The sequence below is a fragment of the Mustela lutreola genome, chromosome 2, assembly GCF_030435805.1.
Source record: "Mustela lutreola isolate mMusLut2 chromosome 2, mMusLut2.pri, whole genome shotgun sequence".
NCBI lineage: Eukaryota > Metazoa > Chordata > Mammalia > Carnivora > Mustelidae > Mustela > Mustela lutreola.
Genome location: NC_081291.1, coordinates 24,407,616 through 24,421,020, shown reverse-complemented (window position 1 = coordinate 24,421,020; position 13,405 = coordinate 24,407,616). Strand labels below are relative to the sequence as shown.

The following is a 13,405-nucleotide window of genomic DNA, read 5'->3' as shown; positions in this document are numbered from 1 at the left end:
ATTTACCACTCATTTGGAAAAGTGGAGTCTTCCTGCCTCTCTTCCTGCGCAAGAAAGCACGCTGCCTAGTGTTTGCACCACGAAGGGGGGTTCTCTGCACTGCATGCAGCCTTTCCGCCCTGTCTGAGAAACGAGGTCCACGCTCTCTGTTTCCACGCAGCCGAATCAAGCCCTGGGCTGCAGGCCCTCGGCGGTGAAGAGGTTAAATTGCTCAACGGGCTGGGTCTGTGTTTTCCGGCCCACACTTGCTCCTGGCCTAAGGCAGTGCCTGCTGTTTGGGGAGGGGGAAAGGGAGGTCTCGCCTGGACCCAGGTGGCCGACAGGCAAACCATGTTATTAAGAAGCAGGGATCACAAAACCTTGATCTTCAAAAGAGACCCCTAATTAGTCGCCAGCCCAAGAGTAAATGGCATTCCACCTCAGCGAGGCGGGAAGGGAGCCTTCAAATTCTGGGGACTAATTGCCATTATTGGCTCTATGAAGATCCTGTTGTAAACGCTTGTCATCTGAGCCACTTCTCGTCGGCAAACTTGGGATATCAAATTGTTCCTTCATGTTTCAAATTCTGCAGAAGGCCTTGGCGGCTCCTCTTTCTAGGAGGAGCGCCTCCTTCCTGCCCTTGACCGCCTTCTCAGCGCCCAGGCTGAAGAGACGTTTCCCTGTGGTCTGCTGGGTTGGGTAGGGCAAGTTCTGAATTCTTGTCAGTAAGGGATTTGAAAACATGTTTTGCTTTATTCTCCATTGAATTTGAAAATGCCATCTCAGAAACAAGTTTTAATTGCAGGCCGAGGAATTTATCCTGAAGCTAATGGGGCTTGAGCTTTGGACCCCCTCAAGCAGAAAGACTTTTCCAGAGCCCCTGGGAGAGACCCTAATGCTGGGGACTATTTGTGTATTCTTTCTCTGTAAGAGGACCCGCCGAATGGTATGAAACCAAGAAGTGCTCTGTAGTAGTACTCAGAGCGAGTGTCTTACCGTTTGTATCAGGTACTCTTGTGACTTCTGGAAGTATTTTCTCCCTGTTCTTAGACCTGCTGGTTCTTGGTCCTTGAGGCACTTGGGAAGGGAAAGGCAAACTTCTCCATGCCACACGTAGGATGCTACATTTTGTCTAAGTTTATTCTTGATCTAGGAGAAGATTTCAAGAATTTAGGGACAAGATACCCTGGATCCATGCCCTTCAAGGGCAGACTCACTAACACCAAACTCAGACCACAAGGGAGACCAACCTAAAGAGAGGTTTGGGGGATGTGGGGATTTGGGCTCGTGACGCTCCAGACCACTGAGATTTTATTATCTGGACACTTTCCTGGCAGCAAACACGTCAGAGGAAGAGAGAGAGGGGGGAGGGAAAAAAGCAGTGAATAATTTCTGAACACTTTTGTGAGGTGGGAATTTTCTATTCACCTTTCGGACCGGCTCTGGCAAGTATCCGGGGACTCTGAGATGGCGTGCTCTCTGCGGACATCCACAGCCAGCCGTGTAGCGGGGCCAAACGTCCTGTGGTGACAAATAATCCCTCTCTCCCAGAGCTGAGCTTCAGAGCCCTTTCTTGGGGGAGCTAGGGAGTCACCGTTACTTGGCACTAACTCCTTTGTGTGAGCAGCTCAGGGTGGCACAGGAAGGTGGACACAAGGCGTAGGATATTTGCTCATAGGATTCCATCGTCTCCGTGATGAAAGCCGCTGGTTTTCCCTCTCCAGGTAACCTAATAACCTCAGACAGGCGGGAAGCACGGAGGTAGTGGCCCTCCCCATGCGGGCTTCTCCGGGATGACTCGGGCAATCTCCCCTCTCTCCAGGGGCCCCGGGCCCCGGGGGGTTCTGTTTGTTGAAACAGTCCCTGTCTCCGATGTCACTCTCGGCACTCCCAGAGATTCCCAAAGCATTATTTTAACCTAGACGTTTCGCTGATTTGAGATGTTAGAAATCGTATGCCAAACTTCTGGTTATTTTAACTAGTTCAGGAAAGAAAGACTAACATCGGTTTTGACAACAAACAAAACCAGTTTTTGTTCTATCACTTATGTTTGAAAGATTCCAATTTCAAACCAAACACAATGTGTGGTTACTCTGTCAGCGACCGTACAGCCGCCGGGGCGCCCGTAGCTGCACACTGCATACATCATTGTATTTTTAAAATGTTACTTAATGAACATTTTTTTTTTCTTTTCTAGTAACTACTTCATTGCCTTAAATGAATGCATTCCAATAGAATTTGTAACAAATGACCACTTTGTGTTTGCATTAATGCCAAACACGTTTAACAAATTTTTAACAAGGAACCCTGGCAAGGTGCCAAACTCCTAGAGGGACACCGAAGGAATGCTATAAATTTAAACTAGATTTTACCTTTTCACTTAGCTCAGCGAGTGACTTAGGTGTCTCGCTATCTCAGGATTGTGGCATTTCTACTTTATGTCGGATAAGTTGTACATTTTCATTATTTTTATTACTTAGGTTGTACCTTCTTCCACGGGACTTCTAAATCTGTCCACCGTGTCTGAAATAATATGGGGCATCTTAGAATAGATGTTTATTTCTGCAAAAATGTTCCCATCTTATATGCATTGGTAGAGGCACGTATGCGGTACGTGACTTACCAAAAATATAATTGTATGTAAACAGCATGGTTAACTCATTAAATACAAAAACAATGGATTCGACCAGGGTCCTCATCTAGAGGGAGAGATTTTGTCCACCCCCCTCCGCCCCCGCCTCCACCGCCCTCCCAGAGGCTAATTGGCAATATTGGGAGCCATTTCTGGTGGTCCTACCTGGGAGAGTGCGTGATGCTCCTAGTGTCGAGGAGGAGTCAGGAGTCAAGGCCATAGTGGAAAGCATCCCCATTACAAAGAATGACTCAGCCCCAAGTGTCCATGGTATCCCATCAGGAAATCCTGGAGTAAAGTAACAAAGCCCTTTGGCATACGGGCACTGCCTTAGGTTGAGGAAGTATTATCTTAAGGAAACTTACAGCTAAAAGCACATTTCTATTCAATCAGTGTTTTAAAAATTGCACAGAGTGCCTAATGCTGGTGTTGAGTGGCAGTTTTCTGACCTTTCCTTCTGCTGCTGTCTGCGTTGAAAAGAGAAGAGAAAAGCTGGCCCATCCTAGCCTGGCCTAAAATTCCAACTGAGGCGGTGCTGAGAATGGCTGGTGGCCCTGGGGATGAGAATGAGTGAGTCCGATGACTCGAGCCAGGTGCCACCAGCAGGAGGCCGCTGCTAGGCGGCGGGAATGGTCTCTGAGACCCGGCTAGGCACAGGCAGGGCCCTGCATGTCCCCGAGAAGATAGCTTTAGGTACTTCTTGGACACTTGAATTAATTAAACAGGCAATTCTTATAAGGAGTATTAGACAAATACTGACCCTGTTACAGTATTAAAATAAATCTTTTTTTAAAAAATTTTCAATCATAAGCTTTATTTGTTAGAATGATATAAACAAGCGCTTACATAAAAGCAAACCTTTCTTAAAAGGGACATTTAAATTTTTAGAAAAGAAAAAATTTTAAGGAAAATTATCAATTAAACATGACAGGTGTTACGAAGACTACAAAAATTGGGAAGATGGAAAACAAAGGACCAAGATCTAGAAAATTCTGGCATCATAGTAAAGAGAATGGGCTCTAAAAGCAAAAAGGATATAGGTTCAAGTCAGACCCCAGGAGGTGGGAATTTGACCTAAAGCATTTAGTCCCTGGAGGCCTCGGTTTCCTCATCCGTTTCAGGGGCTGTCCCACCAGTTAGAACCGTGGCACTCTCTAGTTTGATATCGTTGGAGCAAAATCACTGGGCTCCACGGCAGATGGCGCGCACCAAACATTAGCTATGAGTAATTCTGACTACAATAATAACTACAGAAATAAGTCCTAAGGAGACCTAGCAGTTTATGCTACCATGCATTTGATTTCCTTTCTTTAAAACGCTGTGGATGAGTCGTACTCAGCACATACAACCAGCCGTTGAAATCCAAATCCAGAGTCTCTCTGTTGCCCTGTCCAGAAGGCTCTACCATCCCGAACAGCAGTTTGCAATTCTGAGCTGAGCGCGGGCTGGGCCCACGCCCCCCACCCCCCAGCCCTTCGGGCTCTCAAGTGTTACATTTTATTGCCCTGTGGAGCTGTAGGAGGCCACTTGCAAGGTAAAATGTTGCTCTCCACTCATATTTTTGAATTATGGCTTCAAGGTGGTTGCTCCTATCAAGAAAATTAAATGATTTAACATAATTTGTTGCCACTTTGATCACAACAATAATAAATAAATCTTCATGAGAAAAACGGGAAACCCATTCCGCCCCGTTTTAAAAGATGTTAAGTAATAACACAGATGTAGTTATAGAATTTTTTTTCTTTTTTTGAGCAGAAACGACTCTATTGGGTTTTCCTGTGAGCAGAATTACTTAGTGGAGTGATTCTGCAGGATGCCTGCTGCCCACCCCCTCCCCCCCCCCCCCGACAATGAGCATCTCTTGTCTTTGGGCAGCTGTTAATGAGCTTGTGAGGCTTGCTGTTACGTGGGCACCGTGAGCAATGTCAGGGGCGTCCAAAGCCCTGGTGAATGGGTGTCTGTTTTTGTACCTGGGGGCACAGCACACATTTGGAAAGCACATGGAGCGTAATGGACATTAACCCAGATGTCAAAAATAGCCTGCGTTTTACTACTGTTATTAAACAGTTTCCCCTTTAACCCCTCCGTGTTTACCAAAGACCCCTTTCTCCCAGCCAGTTTCTGCAAATCACTACTGAAAGGGCAGGAGAAGAAAGTCATAATCGGGCAGGTGTCTTTATTCCAAAGAAAAACAGTCTGAAGGAATATTTGTGAGACACCACACGTTTATAGCCTGGTCTCCTGGGGGCGCTTGTCCTGGGCCGGAATCTCACTGCTGGCCTCAGCCTGCCCGCCCCACCCCTGCAGGCCCCCCACCCCACCCCCGAAGGCCCCCCCACCCGGGCACACCAACTGCAGGCTTGGTTCCCTCCCCAGAGCCAAGTCAGGACTTTTCACAATGGAAATAGACTTCTACTATGAGACTAGTTACACATTCTTTGGTTTAAAAAAAAATCGAAGAAGGGCAGCAACAACAAAGTTTCTAAAGAAACTTTTAAACCACCACCCAGAGATCATTATTAACAATATGCTGGTATAGACATTTGCAAATGTTTATGTTTATGAGTGTGTTGCTGCAAAAAATAAGATTGAACTACATATGAAGAATTGAAATCTGCTTTCTTTGCTGGAAAATTATGGACACCGTTCCATGTTAAGAAAAATATCATAATTGTTATATGATCAGTAAGTCTTTTTTTTTTTTTTAAGATTTTATTTATTTATTTGACAGATAGAGATCACAAGTAGGCAGAGAGGCAGGCAGAGACAGAGGAGGAAGCAGGCTCCCTGCTGAGCAGAGAGCCCCATGTGGGGCTCAATCCCAGGACCCTGGGACCATGACCTGAGCCAAAGGCAGAGGCCTTAATCCACTGAGCCACCCGGGCACCCCTGATCAGTAAGTCTTAAGGAGGCCTGTCACACAGATCCCTGTTCATTTCCTTTGAGCCACAGACTTTTTTTTTTTAAATCCTTATTCTCTTATCTATTTGTGTATCTGTTTATTGGCTATCTTACTCCTAAAAATACAAGCTTCATGAGGGTGCAGATTCCGTCAGTCTTTGTTACTATTGTGCCCTCAGCACCAGATACACTGCCTGACACAGAAAGAAGCTGTGTTCGTTTCCTATCCATGCACAACAAATTAACACAAACTCAGTGATGAAAACAGCACCCATTTATTATCCCACAGTTTCTATATATCAGAAGCCAAGTCGCGCTCCTCTGGGTTCTCCCCTTAGGGTCTCATGAGGCCAAAGTCAAGGTGTTGACCGAGCTGGACAACGCTGACCCAACCAAGGCCCTGGGGAAAGCACCCGCCTCCAAGTTCATCCAAGTTGCCGGCAGATTCTGTTCCTTGTGGTTGTAGGACTGAGGGCCCCGTTCTCTCGCTGGCTGTCGGCTGCGGGCTGCATTTTGACTGTGTGGGACACTCTCAGTCCTTGTCCCATGATTCCCCTCCATCTCCACACAGCAAACCCCAATTATGTTTGAAGTTTCCCTTTCTCTTCCACTACTCGCTAGAGAAAAAGCCTCTGCTATTGAAAGCTCCTGCGATTACATTAGGTCCCCTCAGATCGTCCCTCTTCATTAACTTAAAACCAGCTACCAGCGGCCAGGGACTTCTGCAAGCTGGCATAATCATGGGGTGAGATGTTCATAGTCTTGGTCAGAGCAGGAAATCTTGGTAGGGGGTGGGATTCTGCCTACTCTGGATGCCCTCTCATACCTGTGGATGCATGAGTGAAGCAATTGGTTCCATGAACTGTGCAAAGGACAGGGGATGATAAATGAGCAAGACCCGCCTGGCCCCTCCCTCCTAGATCTTATAGCCCAGATCAGGGTTATTCAGATAGAAATATAAAGGAAGCCACATCAGGAGTTTTCAGTTTTCTTGTGGCCACATTAAAAATAGTAATAAGAGGGAGGCCTGTGTGGCTCAGTCAATAAAGCTGCTACCTTCAGCTCAGGTCATGATCCCAGAGTCCTAAGATCGAGTCCCGCATGGGGCTCCTTTCTCAGCAGGGAGCCTGCTTCTCCCTCTGCCTGCTGATCCCCCTGTGACTGTGTGTTCGTTCTTTCTCTCACAAATAAATAAATAAATAAATAAATAAATAAAATCTAAAAAAAAAAAAAAAATACCAATAAGAAACAGGAGAAATTAATTATAGTACTCTACTTAACTTGATCCAATATGTCCAAAGTATTATTTTAATATGAAATCAAAATTAACAAAATGAAATTCATACTAACCAATATCACACTGTGTGTTAATAGGAATTTTGAGAAACACTTAAAAATTAGATAAACTCAGAGGAAAATTAAAAAAACTAAATTCATACTGAATCTAAAATTCAATATATTAATTTATAATCATTTAAAATCAATATAAAAAAATAAGTTCTTACTTAATCTTGGACATCTGGATATATTTCACACTTAGAGCACATCTCAGTTTGAACCAGCACATTTCAAGGTACCCACGTGTGGTTGGTGGCTGCCATGCTGGATAGTTCAAGTCCAGACACATCACCACAAGGGGACAGTGAAGCGTGCGTGAGACTTCTTGTGCTACATCCCACACTCAGCAGGGTCAGGCAAGGCCTCCAGGGAGGAAGTGATGCCTAAACTGAGACCAGAGAGTGGGTGGGCATCAGGCGCATGGAGGGTTGGTGTAAACGCTCATCAGACAGGCTGGGCTGTGAGGCGAGGAGAAAGGAGAGCTTCGAGCAGAAGCAAGTCCAGCACAGGTGGAGCAGGGCGCGTGGGGCTGGAGAAAGAGGGGCCGGCCCGGCTAGCATCCTTCCTCCCTCCTGAGGGCAGTGGGATGGTAATTGCAGGTTGCACGCAGGGAACCCAAGATGGAGGTGACGTCCTTAGAAACAAGGCTGTCGGGGGCACCGGTGAGCACCCCGAGTCGGGTGCTTCAGGAGAAGATGCTCGGAAACAGAGTGGGCAGCTGTGACCCTCCGGGTGAGGCGGGACTGGCCAGAGATTATCCCGCCGTGGGGGGCTGCCTGGATTGCCTCATTCCTGATTTTCATTTTTTTTTTTTTTTTAAAGCACAGGTTTATTTGTCCCCCAGCAAGGGATCATCTGCATTTCTAACTGCTGGGAACCGTCATCTGAGTCTTTCTCTCAAAGCCATTTCGGCTCCCGGTGAATGGATTGTCCAGTGGAAGGAGCGGCAAACCGTTTCTGAGTGTTCTCTCTTCCACAGTGCAAACCTCGCCCCAAAGCCGCGCACGGCCCTAATGAGGCACTGTATTCTGCCTAGTGACCTGCTACCCAGCTGGAAATCTTTCTCTCAACTGAATAAATGATTGTTCTTTGCTACTTTATCTTGGAAAAACATCAAGGACATCAGGCATTCACTGTAATTATTTTTCACTCGTTTCCCCATCTGTAAAATATGACCGGTGCATTTTAGTACTACTTTGGGTTTCTCTTTACCTTTTAATCATGTGGCCTTTTAATATATTGGTCAGCCCTTTAAAAGGATGATTAAGAAATGCTTAATGCACAAAAGAATTAGAGCTATGCACAGCTCATGAAGCAGAAAGCGTGCTCTGACTTACAATTTTCATACAAAGTTTGCAGAGATTTTATGTGCCAGAATAAGTAATATGATCTGCTCTAGGAACTCCCTAGCTTTCTGGCTCTGCAAAAGTCATTTTTTTTTTTTTTTTTTTTTTTTGCCCCGATTCAAGTTTCTTAACCAGAAGGGTTACACCAAACTCCTCAGAGTATGAATTAGCAGAGTTCATCCAAGCCACATATTTCGTTTGTACTGTTTAACCAGGGCTGGGAGTAACCGCCTACCTATATGGACACCGGGGTCTCCGGCGCTCTCGTTAGTCAGTGTGGCTCAAGAAATTCTGTGCATTGACCACCAATTCAGACAGCGCAGGCTCTATACAAAAGGTGGCTCACACATGTGTGAGTGTGTGTGTGTGTGTGTGCGTGTGTTTGATCTTTCCTCTCACTGCCATATTCCCCAGAGAGCTGCTCTATTGCCATGTGCCCGGAAACTCCCCGAGTATTCAAAGGCCATATGTGAATGATAATGAGTATCGGCCGGGGGAGCCAGTCATCTCCTGAAGGGTCCTCTGGGCCAGGCCTCTCTTCCCACCCATTTTACTGATTCTTCCCAGGCTGCACTTGTGTTCCACCCCTGGCCCTCCTGATGGGGCGGTGAGGAAGCATGGGGTGCTCCTGCTTCTCTGTCCCCAGAGCATGACGCATGCGGATGGCTGGCTGTTCCATTTATGTTTAGGGTCAAGCACGCACGTCTTTGCGTGCAGGGGGGAAGGGGGGAGGCCAACGTTGTTTTGTTCTTTTCTATTCAATATCCTTTCTTAAAATGTTTTCCCTGTAGCAAAACATACATTAAAATGCACCATTTTAACCATTTAAGTGTACAACTTAAGCATAATTCAGAGGCATTCAGTGCCTACACAGGATTGTACAACCCCTACTGTCCATTTCTAGAACTTTCTCACTATCCCAAAGGATCGCTTAATTATACCCACTAAGCAATAGCTCCCCATTTCTCCTCCCCTCCAGCCCCTGGCAGTCTTCTAATCTATTTTCTGCATCCACAAATGTATCTCTTTGAGATATTTCATGTAAGTGGAATCACACAGTGTTTGCCCTTTGTGTCTGGCTCCTTTCACTGATTTCGCTGCTGTGATGTCTTCCAATGTCATTCATACTGTGGCGTGAATCAGAACTTCATTTCTTTTTAGAGCTGAGTAATATTCCACTGTATGTATAGACCATATTTGTTTATCCATTCTTTTTGGTTATAGATGCCTGGTGGGTTTTTTTTTTTTTTCTCCCTGTTGGTTATTGTGAACAACACTGCTGTGAACATCTGTGTGCCAGTCTCTGAGTCCCTGTTTCCTATTGCTCTGCATCACACCTCGCAGTGGAAATGGCTAGGTCCAGTATTCTTCGAACCTGTTGGTCTCAGCTGGTTTGGAAGCAAATGTTAAGTTTTCTGGAGTCCTGACCATCCTTAACTCTCTGGTGTCTATAACATGAAGTTAAAAATAGTTTAAGAACCTTACTCATTGTTGAAAAGCGTGAAGAGAAAAAACCCAAACATATACTCTGATCACGTAGAAGTGATCCCTGGAACATTCTGGTATATTTCCTTTCACGTTCTTGTTGCCTATCAAGAGACTTCTACACCTGTATGCGACATCTTTTGAAAGAGGCCTCTTCTCAAAGGTGTTTACAAGACGTAATTTAACTTCGTGTTCACTCTGTCCTTCCTCTGTGCTTCCTCCCCATGCCAACCAACCCCAGCCAAAGCGAGTAGTAGAGGGTCCATGCAGGGGTGGGGTACGGGAAGGCTGGCCCTATCAGCTCTATCTGGCTCTATCTGTAATCTCCTCTTCAGTGGCAGTTGCTTTCCCTGATAAATGTTGTGCTTTCTTGTTGCAGCTATCAGAAGAGCTAACTAAAGGGGAAATACAGCTCTGCAGCAATGTTCTGATCATCTCTTGCAGCGTGGCTCCCATCACTGGCCATCACCACCTGGAACGTGCATCAGGACCGAAGCGGAGCTTTTCATTTTCATTACGGCGCACAGTTCTGTTCGACTTGCTATTTCCTTTATCATCTCACGTCATTTCTCACGGATTCAGATATGTTGGGCAGGAAGAACGAGGAGGAGGAGGAAAATGACAGATCCTCCGTTTCTGGGTGGGAGGGGGGTCTGGATTTGGGTGTTCAAAATGTGATCATCTCTTCTGAATGTCATTCTTTGATACATTTTATTTATGTTCCTTCAACATCGTGGGATAAACTTGAACTCCGTGGGATTTTAACTGTGGCTTCAGCTTCTTTTGGACCACTTGCTTCATCTCCGGTTCTGCTGCTGGTTCAGTCGAAGTGGTCATTCCTAAGGCATCAGATTATCAAAAAGTGTAAATTCTGTGAGTGAGTGGTGTTGGCAGTGTTTGTACACCAGGATGCATGGAGTGTTTGACGAAGAAACCAAAACACCAAAAATGGTGAGCCTTTATCCTCCTCTATTTCTTTAATCCGCTGTTTGAAGAACCGTATTTTGATGGTGTAACCAGTAGTTACCTCTGGGCCAGGTTGGAAATGAAATCAATTTTTTAAACCACTAATACTTGCCAAGAAATCGCCTTATGAGAACATGGTGTGTGTCTCTGACAAAGCATGGCATGTCCAAATCAATCATTCATGATCCTATCTACCCTGTTTCTGTGCTGGAGAGTGGCAACAGCCTGAGGCACCCGCGCCCTTCTATTCCATGTGGCCCACACATCCCCGTGGCGGGGACGTACCCGAGCCTCAGGCTCTTACCATTCCCATACGCGCAGGTCTCCATGGAGAAGCTGGGACTCATTCACATTTCCAGATTCAAATGCTGTGTAAGCTTAGATCTTCTGGAAATGAAGGGTCATTTCTCTTTTTTTTTTTTTTTTTTTTAATGTCTGCAACATGGATTCCAAAGCATTTTCAGCATCAAACATGAAAACATTGATGAATGAGGAATAATCACAAAAGCTGTGTATCTGTATATAGCTCTACACAACACGTGTATGGGTACAGAGTCATTATGTAAAGCACATGCCAGGGAAAGAGACCAAATTTGGAGGTCTTTTCCAAACGTTACATGGTACTAAGGAGGATTTAACTCCTACTGCTTTCTCTGAAAATGAAACAATAAGGAAGGTTGTTTTAACTGCATAAAACTCACAACCAGTCTGGCAAACATGTGCGACTCTCGCATTGATCCACTTTCTCGTCAATGGAAGAAAGCCTTCCACAGGTACGCAAGTGGGAGACGAAAATCTACATTCTTACGAGGATAAACAGTGAAGTAAAGCATGAGTGGCCTTAATAAATACAGTTGTCTTTCTTTGCTGCTGTGGGAAGGATTCCACACAGATGCTCCTGAAGTCTTGCATTGAATTTAGTTGTTATTATCACTTTTCAAAATGTTGGTGCAATGAACTCCAGACCTCTCCCGTGAGCCATAGAGATATTTAAAAGACAGACACCTTATTTGTCGGGGAAGATGAAACTGTGTCTGAGTTGCACTGTTCATCCTTGGTGCGTTAGGAGTAATATATCCAAGCAGGTTTCTTGCTTCTGGCTTTATTCTTGTCGTCAGTAAGTATAGTGAACTACGTAAAGCTTTCGTGTCACATAAACAATCCAAATACATTCATGTTTAAAAAGTTTGTCCTTTAACTATCAAAGAGTTTTAGGATCTCGACTGGAGAAGAGAGCAGAGTTCTTTGCAAACGTTTATAGCACATTTTGACATGATGTCGCACTGAAAACCCAGGGCACGTAAGCGTGTCCCCATGAACAATTTGGATGTCCTCAAAAAGGCGGTCCTCCCCGCCTCCTGCAGCCCGATCCTGACCTGAACTCTGCGACTGAATACTTGAAGCAGGTGTAGGAAACCCACTAGGAAAACTAGGGTCCTCGAAACAGAAAAAGCAACCAACCACATATAGTTAGCTATTACTCAGTATGTGCCAATTTTATCACAGCTGTTGTTTGAGGGGGCATTTTTTGGCCCTACTTTTGTTGGGTTAAAGTATTACCAATCTCACCATTATGGGGGCATATTACTTAGTCCCTTAAAAATTAAATTCCATCTGACATAGCACATTTTCCCATTTCGTGTAATATTCTCTGATGTTTTGGGGGTTACCAAAAAAAATTCCCTTTTTCACAAAAAGAGTCTCTGGGTTTACAACAAACACTGTGATGTTGGGGAGATATTTCCTTTGCGCAAACATTAGCAGGTACCCTTCTAATCATAATAAAGTTGGAAAAAAAAAAGTGGAGGCTAACATTTAGGAGAAGTTGGTCTTCTTGCTCTGTGCAAAAACAGGCTTGTACTTTATACCCCATTTAGTTTTGATGTACAGTCTCGATTTTGTATTTAATGATTTTTGTGTATCCAGTATGCACGTTAACAGCGTGTCAACTTTCATTTGAAAATGGGTTTCAATTTACTTTTTAAACAGTGTTTATGATGAGACCGCAAATGTGTTGACATAGGCTCTCTCTGAGATGTGTTTGTGTAGAGTAACATTTGAATGCTACCAGGGGTCAGTGTATCTAATTCCCGGAGACCCTTGTTTGATAGTGCTTCTTGTAATTTTTCTCCAAGTGAGTGGCATGTGGGTTGTGAATATTGACCATGTGATTATGGACTTCGATATGAAAACAATACATAAAACTAAGGAACCCTCAGAAACTACCAGTGGGCATGTATTAGCCAGTCATTGTAACCTCGTGTCTAGTAGAAGTACAACAGCATACAAGGTATGTACAGTTCATAACTTTGTTATCATGTGTATGAGGAGTACTTTGTGCTGATCGCCTTATTTATATTCATCAAATAAACTTTGTTTCTTTCTGAAGTGAGTTCATTCCATCTCTAATAAATGTTCCGATTGTGGTGGTTTCTAATCTTTTGGGGGTCACGGGTGTTCATTTGAGGAACCTAAGGTCTTGCGGAAAAAAAGGATGGCTGAGGAAAGTTGTATACTCACTTCACAGGAGGGAGCAAGGCACAAATTTCCCTTGACACGAGGCTGAATCCGGAGGTTCATATTAAGAAATTAAGTCACTGGCGGGATCTCCCTTCTTCCTTCCTTCCCACCATCCCATGCCCTTGGTTTTCTCTCTCTCAACCTCCCCCTGCCTCTCTCTCCTATCCCTCCCTCCTCTCCTCCTTCCCACCTTTTCTCTTTCCCTTTCTTCCTCTCCTGCCTCCCTCCCTTTCTCTTT

The 13,405-nt window shown here is 44.8% G+C and overlaps 1 protein-coding gene across 8 annotated transcripts in view; it reads left to right on the top strand.

Annotated features, from left to right (window-relative positions):
* ERC2 (ELKS/RAB6-interacting/CAST family member 2) overlaps nt 1-13,035 on the top strand; it is a 932,553-nt gene extending 919,518 nt beyond the window's left edge. For all 8 annotated transcript variants that reach the window (XM_059161221.1, XM_059161225.1, XM_059161223.1 and 5 more), the window contains one exon: nt 10,061-13,035. The gene's annotated coding sequence lies outside the window, so the exon portion shown is untranslated. The remainder of the gene's footprint in view (nt 1-10,060) is intronic.
* Nucleotides 13,036-13,405: the final 370 nt, after the last annotated feature.